The 22,909-nt window shown below is 36.1% G+C and overlaps 1 protein-coding gene and 1 pseudogene across 1 annotated transcript in view; one reads left to right on the plus strand and one right to left on the minus strand.

The window, feature by feature from the left end:
• Nucleotides 1-22,909, plus strand: part of TBC1D5 (TBC1 domain family member 5) — a 577,752-nt gene that overhangs the window by 76,678 nt on the left and 478,165 nt on the right. The window contains exon 4 of the mRNA XM_074195734.1: nucleotides 8,421-8,514. The gene's annotated coding sequence lies outside the window, so the exon portion shown is untranslated. The remainder of the gene's footprint in view (nucleotides 1-8,420; nucleotides 8,515-22,909) is intronic.
• Nucleotides 2,532-2,856, minus strand: LOC141494492 (large ribosomal subunit protein eL36-like; annotated as a pseudogene).

Consider the following 22,909-nt stretch of genomic DNA (forward strand, 5'->3'; position numbering starts at 1 on the left):
TAAAGGAACTCTGCCAGACCCCTTTGAGAGTATTCTGTAGAACTGTGGTCAGGATTCAAGGAAAGGTCATTTTTGCCCTAGAAACCATTTAGGAACACATACCTCATAAATAATTTAAAAAACCAAACAAACCCTAAGAGACAACAGATAAATAGGATAGACACAAAAATATGCATCGTGTGTGTGGCATTTAGACAGGAGAAACCTGATTTTGAGTCCTACATCAAACTTTGTGGACATGTGCTTTTTGGTGAGGTCATTATTTGAGGCTCTGCTTCCTTATTGGTACAATGGGGATATTTAGAGCTGCCTGCCAGCCTCATAAGCTCATGGGAAGGAGTGTACATCCATGTGCTTTGTAAATTACAGAACTCTCTACATGTTTAATCTCTTAAATTGTTCCAGACTGATTTTTGTTGCTAGTGGGGCCTCCCTTTGAAGGACTGCTTCTTTCATGTTAAGAGTTCTCTCAGATGCACTTTGACTTCTACAGGTGGGTCAAAAATACTATGGAATTTCAATTAACAATTAATTGGACATGCGGGAGCTTCCCAGGAATTTCCTGGGACTCCTATCTGCATCCCTTAGTCTCCCAACTCTGTGTGCACAATGAACATTGTACTTAGTAGTAAAAAAAAAACCCCATAGAAAACCACTGTGCCCCCTTCATTCCTAGTATAGATCAGCCTCTGCTCAACATCTTATCATGGTGTTGCCAGTTAAGATCTGTGCTCTGTATGTGTGTATATATTATATATGTAATGTATTTGCGTGTGTATGTGTGTGTGTTTGTGTGTGTTCACACACACAAGTAATATATTTAAGTACATTTCTTAAGTAAATTTCATCAGTGGCCCGTAGACACTTTAGCTGATTGTTAAAAGTAACCAAAAGGGACTGATTAATCATGATTGTATCAAGTCAACTAAAATATAAAAAGAAACTGCTTCAAATGTTAACTATAATTTAGTATTTATGTTTTTGTGAGTTTTTTCTGAGTGCCCTGAAAAATTTAGATATACCCTTTAAAAGAACCTTTCTTGTGATTTTTTCATTGAATATGAGCCAATTGCTCACTTATGATAGTCATTAGATTTTTTAACATTAGGGTTAATATAGGAACAACAAAACAAATTGATAAAAAGTGGTCAAGAGTATTAGAAAATCTCAGAATACTTGTTAAAGTTGGCTGGATTTGGGAAATTAGTAGATACTTCAAAGCATCATTGACTTAAAGAAAACAATTATGAGACCTATAAAGTACTGAAAAACTTTGAAATGTATGTTTAGGAATAGTTTGAAATTATATCATATGTTTCCAAATTGAACAATTAGTATTCCTTTAAAATATCAGCATTCTGAAAGATAAATTTAAAATATAGAAAATTCATTTACAATTAGAGTTTTGGAATGAAAAACTGGCTGAGAAATAAAGCAAGAGTATTAGTGAGAGTTTCATTTCTAATGATTCTTTTACCTGTTTAATTAGTGGCATCTTTGCAAAAGCTTTATGGAAACACCTTTTGGTTTTGGAAGGGATTTCAGCTGTCGTGCTTAGGGGGTCACTTTTTAAAATTATATTAAAATGAAACGTGGACAAAGCTTTGAAGAAAAGATCTTCAAGTTTGCAGATGATCCTAAAATTGGAGGCAGAGGAAATAATAAGGAACAATGCAATCAGATTCAAAAGGATTGGGATTGTTTAGGTGATTGGGCCAGCAGATGGCAAATGCAGTTCAGTGTAGACAAATGTAAAATAATTATCTTAGGAACAAAGAACCAATCATACAGCACACTGATCAGGAAAAAATTTGTGGGTTATTGTAGGAAAACCATTGAAACAGTTAACCCGGTGCACAGCTGCAGTAAAAAAGGCAAGCAAGAAACCAGATTAGCAGATGGAGAGAATACAAAGCAATAGGCAATAATACTTCTAGTGTATCAAGAAACTTGCCAGAACCTATTGAAAGTAGTCTGTATAGTATTGGTCAGAATTAAAGGAAAGTTAATTTTTACCTTAGAAACAGTTGAGGAATACATATCTCACAAACAATAATAATAATAATAATAAAAAGCTTTGAGCTAATTCAAAGAATAGTAAACTTCAAAATGGGGTGTTTCCTCTTTTATAATGAGTGTTGAGAAAGGTAATTTTTTTTTCCCCAAGTAGTAAGGGTTTTGCTAAGTAGAATCATTGTTTTAAATTAGAAAAGAATTAATAAATTGGAAAAGAGGAACCATCAGGAAAATCAAAATAGATTGTTAGATCTCCTTTTGTTTAAAGACAGGGATTTGTTCTTTATTGAATTACTACACAGTGAGGGACATGGACACACACACACACACACACACACACGAAAATTCCATGGCATAAGAAGGAAGTGAAACATACTGCATTTTTCTTTGATGGAGGAAAGACATAAATGTGTATGTATTAAAAGAGCATCAAAGCAATTCATGAAACTTGAATTTTCTTTTTTTTTTTTGTCAAATCTTTATTAGTTAAATGGGGAAGGCAGGCAGGGTCCAGTTTAATCCTTCTTGGCAGCAGCCTTCCTCATGGCAGCTAGGACATTGCTGAGCTCCTCTCTCTTCCTCTTGGCACGGATGTGAGTTCCCACCCTTTTTTTGGATGAACTTAAGTGCTCACTTATTCTTGGAGACCTTTAACAATTCCATGGCCACCTCTCATAAGGGGCAAACCCACATTACCTCTCTGATCATATCTCTCACAAATTTAGTGTGTTTGGTCAAATACCCATGGTGGCGGCAGTGTTGCAGCTTTGCCACGTTTTTGGTAACTTTGTGGTCCTTGTTGAGGCCCATGGTCATGGGGTATTGGATGGCCATGGCTGCGGCACTAGCATAACCCCAATGGCAGCCACAGAAGAAGGGGAAACTTGATTTTTCTGAAGTGTAGATCTTAAAATTTATTAATTTGTTGTATAAGGAAGAATTTGATGTATAGATTGTGAAGCCAAGCTAAGTATTACAACATTTTAGATTTACATTTATTAATAATGTTTTTAGTGTTCTATCTCAGAGATTCAGTAGACATAAGAGATGTGAATGAATATAAAATACAAAGACCAATTTTACAATTACAAATGAAAATCAATTTCATTATTTTATAGCTATACGTTGGGAAAAGTCTTCCTCTTATTTTCTTATTTTTCTCCTCTTTCTTTTTATTCCTACCTCTTCTCCCTTTTTCCCCTCTCTTTTTTCTCTTCTTCCTTTAACCTTTCCCTACCTCCCTTATTCTTTTTCTTTCCCTCTTTCTACTCACCTTATTCTTCCCTTCTCCCTCTTCCCACCCTCTCTCTTATTTTCTTTTGAGGAAACTGAGTTACAGTGGTGCAATGATTTATTCACGTTATCAGCAAGAAGTAAATATAATTATTATTGTGAAGTAGGCAGAGGAACTGATTGTGACTACTTTTTTCACATGAGGAAACCGAATTCAGATAAATTAATAAGTTGTACAAGGTTATGTTGCCAATAAGTGACAATAAAGGCCTGTTTCTTAGACCCAAGGAGTCCAGTGCTGCTTCTCTTTACCTAGGAACCTAAAACACAGTTTTGAAGGTTATTTCAATGAGAGAAGTTCTAATCAAAGTTATAGACTACAACTTGTATGTAGGTTATGTTCCAAAATGTTGGGACATGTTAAAATGTTGGAAATGTCAAAAAGTTTGTAAATTTGTTATTTGGAACCTGTAATTAGGAATAATACATTGTGACAATTATATTTTTGCTAAATTATTTTACCTCTCAGAAGCTCAGCTTTTCCTATGTATATAAACTGATTGTAATACTTCAAAACCTACATTTTTATTTCTGAACTGAGGGTAGTAAAACTGATTTAATCTCCTCAGTGCAAATGAACAGAACTAGGAAAATTTTCTTGAACAAAAAAAGTGCTTTATAAATGTGAACTGCTATATTTGGTAGTTAATTTCCCAACTATGTTACAATGATGATTTTAGACAGCTCCTGGAAACTTAATTGGAAGTTTTGGTGGTAGACATAATCTGTTGCTTGCTCACATTCAAAGCATTTCCAGTTTGATAGGACTTACTTATGAGTTGGTTCTTGTCCTTTGTTATTGAAAAAGACTAAAATGACATCATTCTGTTTGAGAAAAATGACAGTGTTTCCCAACTGTGACTGAAGAGACCAGTACGAGCTCTGAATGCTCTACCACAGGTTGGGCACAATTAGTCCATGTGCCCATGGGTACTCTAAACTTATGGATGTCATGTGTCCTCTGAGCCACTTGAATTCTGCCTTCCCCATAGAGTGAAGCCCCCTCACTGATGAAGGGTGTCATACTGGGCGGTCCTGTGCCAGGGTCTCCCAAGCTGTGCAGTCAATTCTGTTCCTCAATGAAACCTTCAGGGTGTCTTGATATCACTTCTTTGACCCCCTTGTGAGAGCTTGCCATGTGTGAGTTCTCCAAAAAATAGATTTTTTTTGGCACTCACTGGCATAGTATTTAAGAATCTAGCAACATGTGCATATTGTTATAATGCAGATTTTGGTAAAAAAAAATCTTTGTAAAATTTTCAGTTTCCTTGGTTTATAAGGTTTTGCTGGGTTTTTTTTTTGTGGGGTTTTTTTTTTTGGTGTTCTTCTGTTAGTACCCATGAAATGAAATACAGGGCAGGATAACCAAACCTACCATGGTGTTGTTCTGTATCCTCCCTCTTGAAAGTGAATTGGCTGGAATGCTCCCAGGTTAGCCCCTGATGTGTTTAGTGCTACAGAAATTTGAGTTCTAGTTGACTGGCTGTTTTCCCCTTTTTTCTATAAATGCACAGCTATGTCTTTTTTTTTTTGTTTGTTTTCTTCATCCCTGGATCTCTAACAGCTGTCACAGTGGTATCAGTCTTCATCACTATTTCTAATGTCTGTAACTGCAACTGCCCCATCACTATGCTTTACTGCCCCATTACATTTCTATCCATCATCTACTTCTCTTCATTTTTCTTCATCCTGTGTCACTTCTTCCCAACTTCTTGACTTTTGTGTGAAAAAGCTGACCTTTTGTAAAAAAGCACCACTCTCCTTCAATCCTTGCAATGTATCACCCTTGAAGTATCCATGCTACCTTGCAGTATCCATGATTCCTCACTTTATCTCTATTTGCTTTTCAGGATGCAAATTCTGCTCTTATAATTCTCATTTCTCTTTTAAACCACTCAGGAACATCATATTGTGACTTCATGTTTTTCTCACATTCCACAGGGTCCTCTGTATCATCTAGTGTTTGATCATTTCCTTGATTTTATAGTATTAACACACATATAAAGCTATTCATTAGATAAAGAGGTCATTTTTCCTTCTGGTACTGTTTTTCCTCTTTTGTCTGTGGTTTAAGGTCTTTGAAATTTTTTTTTCTTCCTGAAATCTTTGATAATTTCAATCTCTTGCTATCCCCCCCCCCCCAATTTATGTAATCTTATACTTCTTTCATCCTTCATTCTGACTGTGGTTTCTTCAGAGGCTAGATCTCAAAGGTGTCTCTGCCTTTTCCCACGCAGGACAATTCACAGGTCTCCAGGTCCTCCTGACTCCAGGGCTAATGTTCTATCCACTTCGGCACCTACCTGACCCAATTGTGAGGATTTGTGTAAAATTATGTCAAAGTTTCATTGCCTGGAGAAGTTTCTTTGCATTGTCCATCCATCTCATGCCGGTGTGCTTACCTGGCTAATGGATGAGGTTCTACCACTTTCCCAGTCGCCATGGAGTAAAGCAAGGCTAATCCTTTTTAGCATGATGTTTTCAGCAAAGTTGTCAAATGCCTTCACAAAGTCCTGATTTCAAGGTCAACTACTGCATCAATGATAAATAATTTAACTACAGAAGACCACAAGTCAAGACTAAAGTAGAGGGAGAATTGGTGCATGATTTTTTTGTGTGCAAATGATTCTACCCTCAATGCAGCCTCTGAAGCTGAGATGCAAAAAAGTGTGACTTGATTGTCTGCTTGTGCTGCTTGTGCCAGTTTTGGCCTAACAGTTAACCCCAAGAGGACTCAGGTTCTCCTCAGCCAGCACCACCCCATCCATATGTGGAACAATCAGTTACAGCAAACAGTTACATTTTGAATACTATGGATTAGTTCACTCAACCTTGGCAATAGATTTTCAGGGATGTCCACAGAGATGAGGAGGTTGAAATATGCTAGCTCAGTGTTTGGGAAGCTCCTCAGGAAAGTGTGAGAATAGAAGAGGAATTAGACTGACGACCAAGCTCTATAGAACTGTTGTACTGACCTCATTGTTCGATGACTGTGAAACCTCAACGGTCTACCAGCACTCGGCCAAGAAAAACAGAAATGTTTCCATTTGAACTGTCTTAGGAAGATTCTGAAGAACATCTGACAGGAAAGATACTGGACCCTGAGGTCGCTTCTTGAGTCTTTCCTACAGAGAGCTCAACCCCAATGGGCTGGCCATATAGGTCGAATGACAAATGTATGGTTGACTAAAAGACTGTTTTGTGGCGAAGACATACAAGGCAGGCACTCATATGGTGCTAAGATGAAATTATACAGGGACACTCTCAAGGTCTCTCTGAAGAACTCTGGGATTGGTTATGTGTCATGGGAGATGCTGGCAAAGAGCTGTCCATCAGGGCATGCTGCCTCAAAGAAGGCACTGTGCTCTCAAAAGAAACAGAAGATGTGCACATCTAGAGACTTCTCCCTTCCCAGTGTTGCCTATTTCTTTAGGTATTTTGCTGGTGGCATCTTCCCTGGACTTGGGATATCTACCTATCATAGTGGATAGAGGTTTGGAATTAAGAAGACTTGGGTTTGAATGCTGCCTCTAGATGATTAGGTATCTAGACTTGATGTGTGACTGACTGAGCAAATTGCTTCATCTCTCTAAGCCTCAGTTTCCCTATCTGTAGAATTATTTTAGATTAATAAAGCATTTATTAAGTGGTTACTTTATACTTTTCAAGCCTCCTCATGCCATGTAAAAACTCTCTATTATTATCATCTCCATTTCCTAGTACAATGAGGGATCCATAGTAAGCACACAATCAATGCATACTGATTTAGCACAGGTTAGTATCTTTACCCCCACCCCTCCACCCCTTTCCCCTGTAAACCTCAGTGACTCCTTATGGCCTCCAGGATCAAATACAGATTCTTCTGTTTGGCTTTCAAAACCCAGCCCCCCTACTTTTCCAGACTACTTACACCTTAACTCCCCAATACAGATTCTTCTGTCCAGGGACACTGACCTCCCGACTGGTCTTTCTTTTGACTCAGGGCATTTTCTCTGGCTTTCCCTGTCTTCTACTCTGCCTACTGACTTTGCTGACTTCCTTTAAGGCCTTTCTAAAACCCTGCTTTGTCCTGGAAAACTTTCCCATCCCTTTTAAATTCCAGTTCCTTCACTTTTAAAATGATTTCCTATTTATCCTGTACAGAGTTTGCTTTGTCATCTCTCCATTAACTTGCAAATTCCTTGAGGGCAAGGGTTGTTTTTAACCTTTCCTAGAATCCCTAGTCCTTACCCTGGCAGTTCACAAACACTAAATCAGCATTAGTGAATGCCTAACTTAGTGAGTTGACTACCAGTTAATCAGAATAGTCTTTTCTTTGCATCCAAAGATCTAATTAATAATAATGCATTATTTGATTGGTCATCAGGATCTGACTGTTGTTTTATTGGTTGTTACTGCTGCTCAGAGCTTACTTCCTTGCACATCTTTCTTATTTTTATTGTGGTATTTCTGGATTCAGATGGGAGAGAGTGGAGTGTGGGCCCAGATCTTTGATCTCATCTGTTTAGAGAAATCCTAGGGGGGAACTTACTCCCTTAATGCAGAGAGTTGCCTGGGACCACTGAGAGGTGACCTAGCTAGTCCAGACGGGACTCTCTGGGGTGGATGCTCTCTTCACTGTTCCATGATGCCTCTCATCTTTCAATGTAATACAAAAAAAGAGCCCTTCTTCCCTCCCTCCCTCCCTCCCTCCCTCCCTCCCTCCCTCCCTCCCTTCCTTCCTTCCTTCCTTCCTTCCTTCCTTCCTTCCTTCCTTCCTTCCTTCCTTCCTTCCTTCTGTTAGTATACAGATGACTGGTTGATGTGTCATTATCTGTATAGGTATTTAACACACTTCTCCTTAACTCCCCCTCAACCCAGTAAAAGCAAGGGAATGGGCTATGGTTTACTGTACTTCTGGAACCTAACACTAGAGTCTGTGGGTGAAGTAGGCCAGTGAATCTTTGTTTTTAAGTTGGATTGAGTTTGTAGTTCACCTTCCAGGACTTCTTTCTCAGGTTATAATGGAACTATCCTGAGAAAGTGCTTACTTAAAGATTTTGTGTTAATAATGAACATTTAAGTTGTATAGAGAATGTTAACGATTTGCTGAAAAATTTGTCTTTTGCCAGTGTGTCCTAGAATTACCTGGAAAGCTGATGTTCTGTTGGCCTGAAGGATTTACCTCTCTCTTCTAAAAGGTAGCAGTTTGCTCCCTCTTCTGTGGTAAGATTTAACCCATTATTTTAAACATTTCATATCTGATATCTATTATTCAGTATTTGAGACACTGTGTAGAGCAGATTCTTGATTCCTTCTTGTAGCTTAAGTGGCTTTCCAAAATTCACACAGGTAATCCACAGCAGAGGCAGGGTTCACACATGCTTAACCAGACAGGACTATTGTGCATCTATTCATAATGTCAGTTTTTATGTTCTTAATTATATTTTCTTTTTTGTTTTCATTTGTCATCTTTGGGAAATTTGATTTGTCTTTCTGGCTCTGCAGTCACTTTCTGTGATAGAACACAGAACTGGAAGACCCACGGTCACCTGGCTGTGTGTCCTTGGAGCAGTCATCCAACTGAAGCAAGGTTCCTCGTTGATAAAGGGGGATGTCCAGGGACTTGAAGGAGATAATCGTTAAGGATTGCTCCTAAATTTTTTTGATCACTGGTCATTTCTAGTCATAGAATTTAAAAGTTCATATCATAAGATGTGAGTCTGGGATTTAATAAAATGAGAGGAGTGAGATATCCTGATATTATTTTTTATCAGCAGTAGAATGGGTGAGAGTTTAAGAGAGAAATTAATTTTTTTTCTTCCATGACATGCTATCCTTGTTATTCAGTGTTAGCAAACAAATTATTATTTGAATATCTAGGGAAAATTCAAGTATGGAAAATTCAAATAATTATGCAAACTGTAAATTTGCTTATATTGAACAGAAGAATTTGAATATTTATGAATTGTTTTCCTAGAAGATGATTCTTTTGTAAATTGATTGTCTGTTTTGAGGGATGGCAGGTCTGGTGACTTTTCTAAGAAGTTCTTTGCTGTACTCCTTTTACTTGTTACATTGGTGACTTTGATAATTGTAATGGAACTGTGAATTTCTATTAGTTTCCAGATGGAACTTTAATCTGGCTTCTGATTGAGCCTAGTGTCCTTGTAGAGTCTCTAAGCATCTGTTTTGGAAGTACATTTGACATTATTCAAAATTTGTACCAAATTAAACCACCCTTGGGCTATAATTCAATTTTTCTTTATTGAGAAATGTATTGTCAACAGTTTATGCAACAAAACTGTACTATATTCAATCAATTATTTATTTGTTTATTAACTGGTCACTTCAAGTTCTGATTGAATTACAAATAGATTTAAGAAAGCATTATTTGAAAATTGTAGTTTGTATTTAAGAAGAGAATATCAAAGAAACAATTTAATTTTTAATGTTTTGACTTTTATAAACTTAATGAAGACTACAATTTATTATTTTTTATCAAGAATTAATTTTATCTCTTGGTTCTTTACTAGTTTTTGAAAATTATTCTTTTTTTATGGACCATTTATATATATGCATATATATATTATATATATATATAAAACACAACATTTTAACGTAAATTTGTTAAATTTCCATTGACTTCTTAAAAATCAAGTAACTGCTTTTGAAAGAAATGATTTTTATCTTTGGGACTGGAAATATTCCGCAGCTTAGGAAAATATTAGGTGAAAGATAGTTAATATTTTAATAAATGTTAACATTTTTCACAGTCGTTGTGAGGTCACTAGTACTCAGCTTTTATGGGCCTGTTTCCAAATGGGGTGGGATGGATTGTGAAGATCATGATGGCCACCCTCACACAAATGTCCACAGAAGAGCATTTGAATGGAAACCTTGATAAATAATATATTTTGCCTTCAAATGAGGCTTGGTTTCTCTATAAATCCTGATATGCCGATGTATGTTAAGATTTCATATGCCTTTATCTAAAAAATAGTATTTCTATAATAGTTTTTTTCCATCCTGATTCTTCTATTCCCTCTGCTTTCTTTCTCTCACCTTCTATTGGCATTCTTGCGAAATCTTCTCTTGACTATTTTCTCATTTCCATAACTGTTCTCCCTAATGAAATTAGTGAAAATCTGCTACCAGTTTATTCTACTTTTACAGGAATTGCCAGGATCTAATCTGGTAGCCTGGGAAAAGCCTGAGGATGGAAACAACAAAACCTAAGTCCCTTTTTAGCCTCTCAATCCCTGTCCCCCACCCTCCAGAATGTGGGGGCCCCAATGAGTTGGGAGGAGGTAGATGAGACCCCCCCTTTGGACTCCAAGAGAAAAATCTGAGGAAGAGTGGCTCTGAAGGTCAGCCCTTAGTCCAGTGAGGAAAGCAGGGTGACCTTGGTTTGGTCTCTGGTTTTATTATAGTAACTTCTGCTGCCATCCCGCTTCCTGTGGCCTCCCCACCCTCAGCCTCTTCCTGCCTACAATCTCCCCCTTTCTGCCACCTGCTCCCCTGAGTCTCTTCCCTCCAGCCCTGCTCACTCTTTGTCTTTGGTCTCTCCTCTCATGGTGCCGGAACCTTCATGAAGGCACGAAGGCACTCCTCTGGTCCTTTGTCTCTCATGCTCTTTAATGCGAAGCTTTCTGGCCTCTGACTCTTCAGGGTCATCAGGGATCTTTTTAGGGTCCAGATCTCAGTCCTCTTCCTGAACTCTGCAGTTTTTTCCAGGGCATCACCCCATGCCTCCACTGTGAGTCTTCCCCCAGACCCCATCCATTGATTTATCAAATCAACTGCCCCACATGTCTGATGAATGGTCAAGTCCTGGCAAGGGCAGTACTAATGTCTTAGAGGTATCTTTGATGACATTTTTTTTCTGCTTGGACACCACAACCCCTCACCTCTGTGGCTGTATGAGTCTCTGGTTACTCTCCCTCAGTCTTACCTAGTCCACTCCTGTGCAGGTGTGGACTGCACACTCACTACCACCCTCCCACCAGGACCCCTCCACTTCCCTGCCCTGACCTCTTGTTCAAACAGCTCCACAATCTTCCTCTGACCTTCAGGGTCAAGCACAGATCCTCTGTTCACATTTTTTTAAATTATTTTTTTCTCCATTAAAGTTTTTTTTTTATTTTGAGTTTTACAATTTTTTCCTCAATCTTACTCCCCCCCCCCCCCCATGGAAAGCAATCTGTCAGTCTTTACATTGTTTCCATGTTGTACATTGATCCAAATTGAGTGTGATGAGAGAGAAATCATATCCTTAAGGAACAAACCTAAAGTATAAGAGATAGCAAGATCAGACCTCTGTTCACTTTTTAAAACACTTATCACTGTACCCCTCCTGCCTTTCAGTCTTCCTGCACTTTGGGCCATCAGCTGACACTGTCTGTGATCACTGCCTCTTCCCTGACTGATGCTTCCCGTTGAAGGCCGCTCGCCCTCTTCCTCTTCTGCTCCCCAGATGAGTCTTGCCTTCTTCCTTCACCCTCTTCAACCTCTAGAACCTTCCTTCTCTGATAATGTCCAATCTTTCCACTTTCTGTATCTGTAATTGATTGCCTTGTTGTCTTCCCAGGAGATCTTTGAGGGAAGAACAGGTTTTTGTTTTCTTTGTGCCCTGCAAATAGTAGACCTAAAGACATATTTGTTGATCTATCTTGACTTATTCAAAGAATATCTATTATCAAAGTAAAGCTTTTATTTTTCTAACGAATACCTTGGTTGGGTGTGTTTTGTTTTATATTGCACTGATCTTTTTTGATTCCTGATTGTAGCCAAAAAACATTTAAAGTACTGGAATTCAGAGAGGAGAACCCAAGGATCCATCCATGCCCACACCTGAGGACCTGCAGCCTGTGTTCTCCACCTCTCCAGTTTCTTGTTTCCAACACCCTACTTAGAAATTGCGGAAAGGATAGTTTAGGCTTCTCTGATTGTAGAGCTAGAAACTGCCTGCATTTAAATCCTTCCATGGGTGAGTTTAGCAGGAGGGCATTTAAAACCTGTCTTTTGACTGTCATTCTATGCCACATTTTAAAAAGACACTCTAAAAAAACTTTTTATTATGGATTCCATGAATTTTCAATTTATGATCATTCTATCTGTACATTCTAGCTGTACTTTTGTGTGCTTGTTATTCTTGAAGGGATTTGCTAAGAAAATTAATTTTGTAATTATTATTAAGAGAAACTTTTAAAAATCTATGAGGCAATATTTTAAGGATTTTTTTTTTAGGTTTTTGCAAGGCAAATGGGGTTAAGTGACTTGCCCAAGGCCACACAGCTAGGCAATTATTAAGTGTCTGAGATCAGATTTGAACCCAGGTACTCCTGACTCCAAGGCTGGTGCTTTATCCACTACGCCACCTAGCTGCCCCACTACGCCACCTAGCTGCCCCTTTAAGGATTTTTAATACAAATTTTAAGCATTTTTAAATTCAAATAAATATATAGCTACAAATAAAGATATATTTATCTATTTCCTTTCTGTAATCCAGAAGGACTTTTATTTAGAAATAATTTGATTATAATATATGTTGCTGCATATTTATGTGTTTATTTCTGGATATGAAATAATAAAGCCACATTTCTTTAAATGTGTTCTATAATGCAGGGTTTTTGACTCAGCACAGTTAATAAAGTTTTACAGGATAGACAAATAGACTTAATATTCTCAATAACCATATGGGACATGAGGACACATTTTCTATATTAACAAAGGTGAATGAATACCATACAGTTCAAGAGACATTTTAAAATTCCTGTCTGGTTGTTCTTAAAAAGAAATCAGGGGTGTTTTTTCATTTTTGAATTTGATTCTTATTTTAGTAACAAATATATTAGATTGTTTACTTTGTAATTTGGATCTTCCAGTATACTTGTTTATTGGTAACTGCTAGAAACCTAGAATTTTTTTCAAAGGGATAAAACAGATATTGCAGTCCAAGTAAGAGCTTTAGGAATAAATTATTAATGTAGCATAAATCTACATTCCTATATATATGCAAGGTTTTGATTTGAAGAATAAATATAATCATATTAAGTTGAATGCCATTTTTAAAGAAGTAATACTTATACTTCCCCTTTACATTTTATCTGAAATAAAAGTACAATAATCCTCTTTTAATTACTACAAAAACCACTTCAATAAATATGGTTATTTTCATTGCCTGGTAAAACTTCCTATTGTGATATTGCTTTTCTAACAGGCATACAACAAATTCTGTTGAACTTAAAAAAAAGTTCCATCAACAAATGAAGGAAAAATAAATCTGTTTCTTACTCATTGGTTAATATTGTTCAGGACAGTGTTTTTAGAACTAAGAATATAATTATTATTGTTTTTTTGTTTGTTTTGTTTTTAAAGATTGATCCTATCTTCAGGAAACATACAGTCTATGGGAGAGTAGGGAAAGAGAAGATTAATTATAATGAGGATGACAGAAATCAAGAAGATGGCAGGAAAGTTTTGTGAGCTTTAGGGAGGTCGGCATCACTGGATGTTGGAATGTGGGGAAAACTTTGCAAAACTGTGGGGTGTCAACCCTGTGCTATAAAGAAAGAGGCTGACTTGTTAGACTGTTCATGAAGCAGTTGTATTTGAATATGTTCCAGGATGAGAGCATTTTTAACTTGGAGTATTTTTATAAGTGCTTTTTAATATAATTTGAGTTTTCACTATTTAATTCTTTAAAATCACCACTTTGGGGACAAGGAGAGGTGAAAATGTTAAGAAATACATTTTTTGAGTTGTGGAGTATTATGTTGTGCTAGGGATATAAAGACAAAAGTTAAGCAGTCCTTGCCCTGAAGGAAGCTGTGTATATAAAAAAAGATGTCAAGAGAATCTTGGGAGCCAGACAGGAAGCCAGGGTGGTTGGAGATGTAGACTGGGGATAGATTGTCATTATTATTACTATTATCACTTGGAGGTAAAGCAGGAGTGGCTGGACTTGACTGAACCGAGGAGTCACTCGGTCAGACCTGTGTTTTAAACAATTATTTTTGCAGCCATGTGGAGGATAAAATGGAGCTGGGTGAGATCCTGTAGGAAGCTGTGGTCCAGAGGAGAAGTGGTGAGAGCTGTCTGTGCTGAGGAGGGGAAATGGCAGCCTTCAGTTGATTGGATATGTGGGGTGAAAGAATGTGGAATTCAAGATGGCATTGATGCTGCCCTTGAGAGAAATTGGGAAATTTGGAAGATTAGAGAGTGTTGGAGAAAGGACAACGAATTCTAACATAACTGAAATGGAAATGCATTTTTGTTTAGGGTTTTGGGGCAATATTATTTGATCCTCACAACTCTGGGAGAAACGATGAATCATAAGTAAGTTCTAAGTAGCAACAGGTTGAATAATATTCATGATTTTTTTCAGTTAGAAACAATTCAATTTTATCTTCTAATTCTTAAAAGTTAATATCTTGACCTTTTTTACATTAGAAAAACCTGGATTGATGGATAAACTTATATTTATGCTTTAGCAGTTTTGAGATAAGTAAATCTTAATGAATAATCAGTTTTTTAATATTCTGGGGAATTTCTTTGTAAATAAAGGAAAACCCTTGAAAATTCCTTTAGAACTTTTTTTTATCTTTTATTATATATGAATGAAAGAAAATTAGAATAGCTTATTCATTTGTTCCTTTATCTTGAAAGGCTTAGAAGGTCTGCATATAAGATACATATCACATTAAAAAATACCAGTTAAAAAACACTTGACCAAATGTATACTCTACTTATAAGTGATTTGGATTCTCTAATACTGGTGGTTTGATTATATATTGACTTATGTTATAGAAGTAAAAATACTTTAGCTTTGTGTGTTTTTTTATAGTCACTCTATGGAAATAGTCTAGCATTGAAAATCTGGTGCAGACCATCGAACGCTAAACTTTATTAGTGGTTTTTTTGAGTAGTTTTTCACTTTTCAGTGAGGAACAACTTATGAAATCTTTGGTATTCAGAAGTGAAAATTCAAAGAAGTTTAGAATTATCCTCATTTCATTACTGAAGACAAGCATACTTTCATGTAACATGTTTTGAATGTCAACATGACACATGGTTTTAAAACCACAGTACATTTGTCACTTTGATGAAGCTGTTTCTCCTGCTCTTCATTGTTGACAGACTCTCACCTATTTTTCTCATTTATAAAGATAATAGGATACTAGATTCCTTGAATCTGTCTGTACTAATTGTATTCTAACCTATACATTGTGTGTCATATTACTTTGTTCAGAATTTGGATACTTTATCTTCTTGAGATAGTTTAGTCAGCAACTATCCCCATACCTTAATACATAATAGCTATTTATTTAATCAGTATTTGTTGATTTGAATTATATTCTTACAGTTTGTGGGAGTTGTCTTTTTTTGGGGGGTTGTTTTTAGATAAATTCAAACATTAAACACTGGAGGTTTAAGCATAATTTTTTTTTTTTTTTAGTTTTTGCAAGGCAATGTGGTTAAGTGGCTTGCCCAAGGCCACACAGCTAGGTAATTATTAAGTGTCTGAGACCGGATTTGAACCCAGGTACTCCTGACTCCAGGGCCAGTGCTCTATCCACTGCGCCACCTAGCCTCCCCTAAGCATAATTTTTTAAAAAAAATTATAAACTATATTTCAATCATTTAAAAATTTTGAAATTTATATAATATATATATATATATATATATATATGATATACACATATACTCAAAGTAGAATCTGAAATGTTTTTATTTATTTAGTGATGTGTCTTATTTTAAATAACATCTAATTTCCTTACTCCTGCCCTATTTAGTGAAAATTGAATTAAACTTTTTGGAGGGGGGAAAACAACCAGCAGAATCAAAGGACAAATTGACTTCATATGATATCATATGACAGTTTCTACACTATGACCCATCACCTTTTCAGTAGAAAGGAAGAAAATACATTTTCCCATCTATTTTAGTAGTGCAAACCACTGTAATTGAACATTGTTCAGTTTTGTTTTATTTTCTTTTTGCATGCATTGAAGTCAGGTTATTGAAGTCATCTTGATTATTTCACATAGTATCATTTCATATAAGATTTTGAAATTTCTTTGAATCCTTTATATACATTTTTTTAAACATACAATATACCATGATTTGTTTACCCATTTATTTTGTTACAGAGGGTTCCTATTCCCTCATAATTCCTCTTCTAAATTCTCAAGGTAGCATTTGTTTTGGTCTGTACTTGTCATTTTGTTAGGAAATCCTCATGAAGAAAGTTTTTCAAGTGATGTAGATCAACAGACCTTTGGAAATTTATATTTTTAATTTCCAGAGGGTGAGGGTGTGTGTGTGTGTGTGTGTGGTTAAGGTTAAATCATGTGATTTGCCTAGGATCATCAACCCAGCGTATATCAGAGACTGAACTTGAGTTAAGGCTTCCTGATTTAGAAGTTAGTAGTAGTAAACCATAGCATCATTTCATCACATGAAAACTTTTGATATATTACTTCTTCATCAGATATCCCCTGCAAATTTAACCATTTGCTCTCTTATTTTAATTGTATTTATTTATTATTGTGAATTTTAGTAGTAGAATGATTGATTCTTTTGTGATCTTCTTTCTCTCTTATTTAGTTAAGACTCCCCATTCCATTTCCCATCCCCCAAATGTAATGGTAGAAAAGCATATCCAATCATTCTCCTACATTTAAAAAATGATGTCAGGCAGCTAGGTGGCGCAGTGGATAGAGCACCGGCCCTGGAGTCAGGAATACCTGAATTTAAATCCGGCCTCAGACACTTAATAATTGCCTACCAGTGTGACCTTGGGTAAATCATTTAACCCCATTGCCTTAAATAAAATAAAATAAAAAATGATGTCACTGTGCACTTCTGGCTCTTCTCCTCTCTCTTTCCTTTGCTTTCCCCACTTGAGTGAGTGATGCTCTGATGTTTTATTTCCCTAAAAGATAATGATTCATTTTTAGGGAAGCTTAGAATTTAGGCTACAAAGCCATTGATAAACCTTTTCTACTCACTTTCTCCAGCATCATGATTTTATAAAATATTTAGCTTCTTAGATCCTGTTTATTCATTGATGATCTCACTTTGATCCTCCTCTTTTTTTCCTTTTACCTCTCTGTCTCATTTTCTTAAAAAATCCCCACTATATAATCTATAAACTATAGATTTTATTGCATTCTCACTTTTCTGTATGTCTTGTTTGGAGTATTTGCAGAGTTGATGCTTAAGCTGCTTTTTTTTTTTTTTTTTTTTTTGGACTATCCTATTCCATTGAGTAATCTGGCCTGTATGAATTGATCTTTTGTAAGGAAAGGTCTTTCCCAGCGCCCTACAATATTTGTTGGTAAGAGCTAAAATTATAACATTTATCCTCCACATACTTTAGAATCTTCAGTGGGGTGTTTTTCTTTAGCAGTAATTTGTGGACTTGAGCTAGGAGACTTCCTAGGTTTTAGTCCTGATTTTGTCATTTTCTGACTGTGGGCAAATTGTTTCCTGTCTCTCAACCTCATTTTACTTACTTGTAAAAAAAATAAAATGATTTTGGATGATCTCTGGAACCCCTTCCAATGCTAAAATTTTATAATTCAAAAAAGTTTAGAAGAGGTTTTTGCTTGCCCTATAGAACTGAGAACCAGTCACCCCATGGTAGTTGTTGTATCACTAGGAGAATAGAAGGAAGAAGTAGAGAAAGTCAGAGAAGGAGGGGACTGGGAACTGAAAAGGGAGATGGAGAGATGAGATGGTCCACTCCTTTGGAGGCTGCCATCCTTCTGTACCATAAGAATGCAGGTGTCTCTGCAGAAGACCTTTCCATTGATTTTAGGTATAAATTCTAGTGAATTCTAGGTAGTGGCTTGACTTGCTCTAAGTGGTCGCTTCATGAACAGGAGTAGAGTTCCTGACAGCTGCAAGCCGCCTCTGGGCATCTTGCTAAATTTTCAAATATAATTATACAGTAGACTTCCTTTAACAAATTCTGTGTTCCCAGCTATAATTATAACAGCTTTTCTTGCCTCTAGCCTCTTCTTTGTCTTACTTCTTTCCTCTGTATCTCCCACTGCTGGTTAGAATTATCCTTCAGTGATGAAGGATCTAAGGAAAAGGTGGAGCTATTTCCCATTCCATACCCTTTTCCCATTCCATACCCTTTTCTCACCTATTTTAAGATATATTTCTAGTAATGGAATACTGTTTTAAAGAACTGAACTTGCTGGTTCAAGATTAAAGTAACTTCCTTTGCCTTATCAGGGATTCATTCACAGCTAACACAGTACCAAAGTTAATTGTGAAATAAAATTGAATAAAATTTTTGCTTATTGTTTCTGATGATTATTCAGGAAAAAAACTTTACCTTTGCAATTTTAAATCCCCAAATGAAGGTATGCCGGACAAATCTTGGAGTTTTTAACCTCCATAAAGTTTTTCAGGACCCAGGCATCCAAACATTGAAAATGTTTAAAAGTTGTGAGTTTGAAGAGGCTTCCCTATTTAATGATGTCCCTTTACTCTGAAAATTTCCTATATGGAAATTAATAGAATTAAAAATTAAAAATTTATATACTTTAAAAAATAGTAAAATTTAGAAATGATCAGCTTGGAAAAAAAATCTTTCCCATCAATTTCTTTTTTATGTCATTTAATCTTCCTTCCTTTAGAAGCACCTAAAATGAGGGCATTGGTGAATATACAGAATATACAGATTTTTGAAATTTGAATTTGAATTTTAGGGGACAAAGGGGAAAAGTGCTTTATTCAGTTGTTTTTTTTTAGGTTTTTGCAAGGCAAATGGGGTTAAGCGGCTTGCCCAAGTCCACACAGCTATGTCATTATTAAGTGTCTGAGACCGGATTTGAACCCAGGCACTCCTGACTCCAAGGCCGGTTCTTTATCCACTATGCCACCTAGCTGCCCCTTTATTCAGTTTTGATAATAAATTGTGTTAAGACTATTTTGTAAATGATTGAAGTGTATTTTAGATAGCCTGAATTTTGTATTGTTAAAACAATTCGCTATACTCTGTGCAAACTTGAATGTTAAAAAACAGAGCTTTTTTTTTAAAACCACAGTAATTGGTAGGCAGTGTTTGACCTTAATGCAATGTTACAGTATTTAATGAACAAACAAGGAGAATAAAGTTTTGATAAATAAGGCAATTTACTTGAAACCTTTAGAAATACGCTTGAAGTCTTTTGGCATTAGATTGACGGTTTCTTCTTTAGAGAAAGAGTAAGTGAATAATTTAAGGTTATATTTCATGTTTTTAGATATTCATTTTGTCATCTAAATAATAGACTGTTGAAAAGTAGAATTTTTGAGTACATAGTTCTAATAGCTTTCCTTGCTGGTATATTCCAGGCAGCTTCCTTTTGGAAGTGGTATATGTTTAAGGGGGAAGGGGACAGATTTGTAAGGGCAGAATATTTGCTGTCTTTGTATTTTGACTCTAGAGGAATACTTAATCTTCGACTCAGATCTGCTCCAATATTAGTCACTTTTAAATAGAATGCTAAGCCTCTTTATTTGGAAAATCTTAAATATGCATCATGATGCATTACTTGTAATAAAAATGAGGCTACAATTATATAAAACAAAACTCTACAGCTGTGGACAGATGTCATTAACAACTTAAAACAACCATCCTCAAGAAAGGAGCTGTGTCTAGATCTTATGCAGTCAAGTCAGGTTATACCTACTAGCATATAGTACTTCTTATCCGGTACATATTTTTTTACCAGTCATTTTGTAATAGTTTATTGAAAAGTGATCATCTATGAAGCTTTCTGTGCTCAGTGATCTTGCTATCATACTATTATAAGTGATAATATTATTATGATTGGGTTTTTTTAATAATTTTATTAAACTGAATTTTCTTGTGCATGACCCAGGACAGACCTGTTTTGCCCCTCATTTTTTAAAAAAATTTTTTTTAATGTAGTGTGGTGCCATTATATCTGTTGAATAAGATTGTAGGTATTCTAAGTTTCATGTCCTTAAATAAAACTTTCTTTTGTTTTTAATGGTCTATAATGAAGGATTCAGGTTTGCCTTTGGTACAGTTTCTAGGCAAGTGCTAAAGGATTTTTAAGTAAGTCTAGAAATTAATGTAATTTCCTCAAATTAGAAAGGGATACTGAAATAATGATTTCTCAATCATTTTTGACTAGTGATCTTTATGGTTTTTAAAATTTTGTGTGTATGTGTGTTTGCATACATAAAATTAGTAAAAATGTGCCTTCTTACTTTTTCACTTCAATTTTCCCTGACTCTCCAATTGTATATAAAAGAAAAAACAAAAACTTGTTACTAACATATATTTATTTCAAACCAATTTATTCATTATATATAAAATAAATTTGTCTCATTCTGTGCTCTGAATCCTTCACCTCCATCAGGAGGCAGATAGTATGTTTCATCACTGGTCCTCTGAGATAAGGCTTGATCACTACCCCAATTAGAGTTCCAAATTCTTTCAAATTTGTTTGACTTTCCCATATTACTGTCATTGCATAGATTGTTCTTCTATTTCTGTTCACATCTCTCTGTATCATGAGTACAAGTTTTTCCAGGTTTTTTTTTTTTTTTTTTAGATTTTTGCAAGGCTATGGGGTTAAGTGGCTTGGCCAGGGCCACACAGCTAGGTAATTATTAAGTGTCTGAGGCTGGATTTGTACTCAGGCACTCCTGACTCCAGGGCCGGTGCTCTATCTACTGCACCACCTTGCCACCCCAAGTTTTTCCAGGTTTTCCTGAAAATCATTTCTTATAACATAACAGTAGTCTATCTCATTTAAAAAACCTAAACTTGTTCATTACCCTTGGGCTCCTTCAGATTCTCATAATTTGCCACCAAAAAAAGAACTATAAATATTTTTGTATTTCTTTATTTGGAGTTTGTTTGACTTAGGAGTAATCTCTTACTACACCTCTTCTAATTCCCCTTTTTCCTTCTCTGCTTTTCCTCTTATTTCTTTGTTTTCTGAACCCCCCCAATTCTGTGTGTGTATATGTATTGTATTTTTCCTTCATTCCTTTGACTAGTTCATCTGAGTGTTTTAGATGTGAACCACTTTCCCTTTATTCATATAGATGTCTCTTTGTACACTGATTGTATGAGATGATTTTCCTTTAACCTTCCTTTACTGTTTCCTTCCCCAGTGCATTTCTCTTCCCTTCTCTTTTGCCATCATAACCCAACACTCCCCCTCTCACATCCCCTCCCCCCATCTTGTCTAATTAGACATTCCTTCTGTGACCTCTGTTAATGACTGGGCTCAGAGAGGACACGTGTATCAGCTCCCTTTATTTGAATGTGAGGTTTTCCTTAGTTTTCATCCCTTAGGAGATATTGTTCATTAATGTTTAACTTTTATGTTTCTTTTACCTCCTGTCTTTGAATATCATTGTTTCTATGCAGTTTTGGTCTTTTTATCAGGAATTCTTGGAAGTACTTTATTTTATCAGAAGTTACTTTTTTTCACATTAGCATTATGCATTATATTGACTGGGTAAATTATTCTTGGCTTTAAGCCTTTCTGTTTTGTTTTCTGGAATATCACATTCCACCCTCTGCTCCTTTTCAGTGGTGGCTACTAAAGTCTATGCGATCCTGACAGTGTCTCCTCCGTACTTGAATTCTTTTCTTTCTTTTAGTCAGCATGCAATATTTTTTCTTTGACCTGGAACCTCTGAATTTTTGCTATATTGTTTCTGGGAGTTTTCATTTTGGAGTTTCTTTCAAAAGATGACTGAATATCTTTTTCTGTTTTTACTTTGTCCTCTGGGTACTAAGAGAGCCAGACAATTCTAATGTTTCTTAAAATGTTTCTCAAGTATGTTTTATTGTGATGACTTTCAAATAGTACAATGATCCTTATTTTTTTAATCTGTTTTTCAGGTTGATTGTTTTGGCTCTGAGGGGGCAGCTAGGTGGCACAGTGGATAAAAGTCCCAAACCTATAGACAGAAAGACTCATCTTCCTGAGTTCACATCTGATCTTAGACAGGTTCTGGTTGTGTGATCCAGGGCAAGTCACTTAAGCCTGTTTGCTTTAGTTCCTTATCTGTAAAAATGATATGGAGAAGGAAATGCCAAACTACTTTAGAATCTTTGACAAGAAAACCCCAAAATGAGATCACAAAGAATTGACTATGATTGAAATGATTGAAACAATGACAAATCTTAACACATTGTAGTTTTTTTCAACTTTGTGACTTTTAATCTTTCATCTCTGGATTCATGTCCTTCCTGCCTTGCCCTGGGGAGCCAGCTAGCTCAGGAACTTTTACATATCCTTTCTTTTAGGATAGGGTGTTTTTCATGGAAATAGAATATACTTTCTGAAGGTGGTTTCAAAATGTACCAACTCTCCAGGAGACAAATACCTCCTTTCCCATGATACTGATCTTCTGTGTTATCCCCTGTCCTCTGTCTTCTGCCATCTCTCCCATTCTCTTGCAACCTCATTTTAAAGAGATTAAGTCATCACCTCTTGGTAAGAATACAACACCCAGAGATAGGTTTGGGACTTCTGGGGTGGAGCCAAGATGGTGGCATGAAGCTAACCTGCTCCTGGAGCCTTTCCTTACCAAAGATACTTGAAGCCTCTACTCTGTCATT

The sequence above is a fragment of the Macrotis lagotis genome, chromosome 7 (genome assembly GCF_037893015.1).
Source record: "Macrotis lagotis isolate mMagLag1 chromosome 7, bilby.v1.9.chrom.fasta, whole genome shotgun sequence".
NCBI classification, from domain to species: Eukaryota; Metazoa; Chordata; class Mammalia; order Peramelemorphia; family Peramelidae; genus Macrotis; species Macrotis lagotis.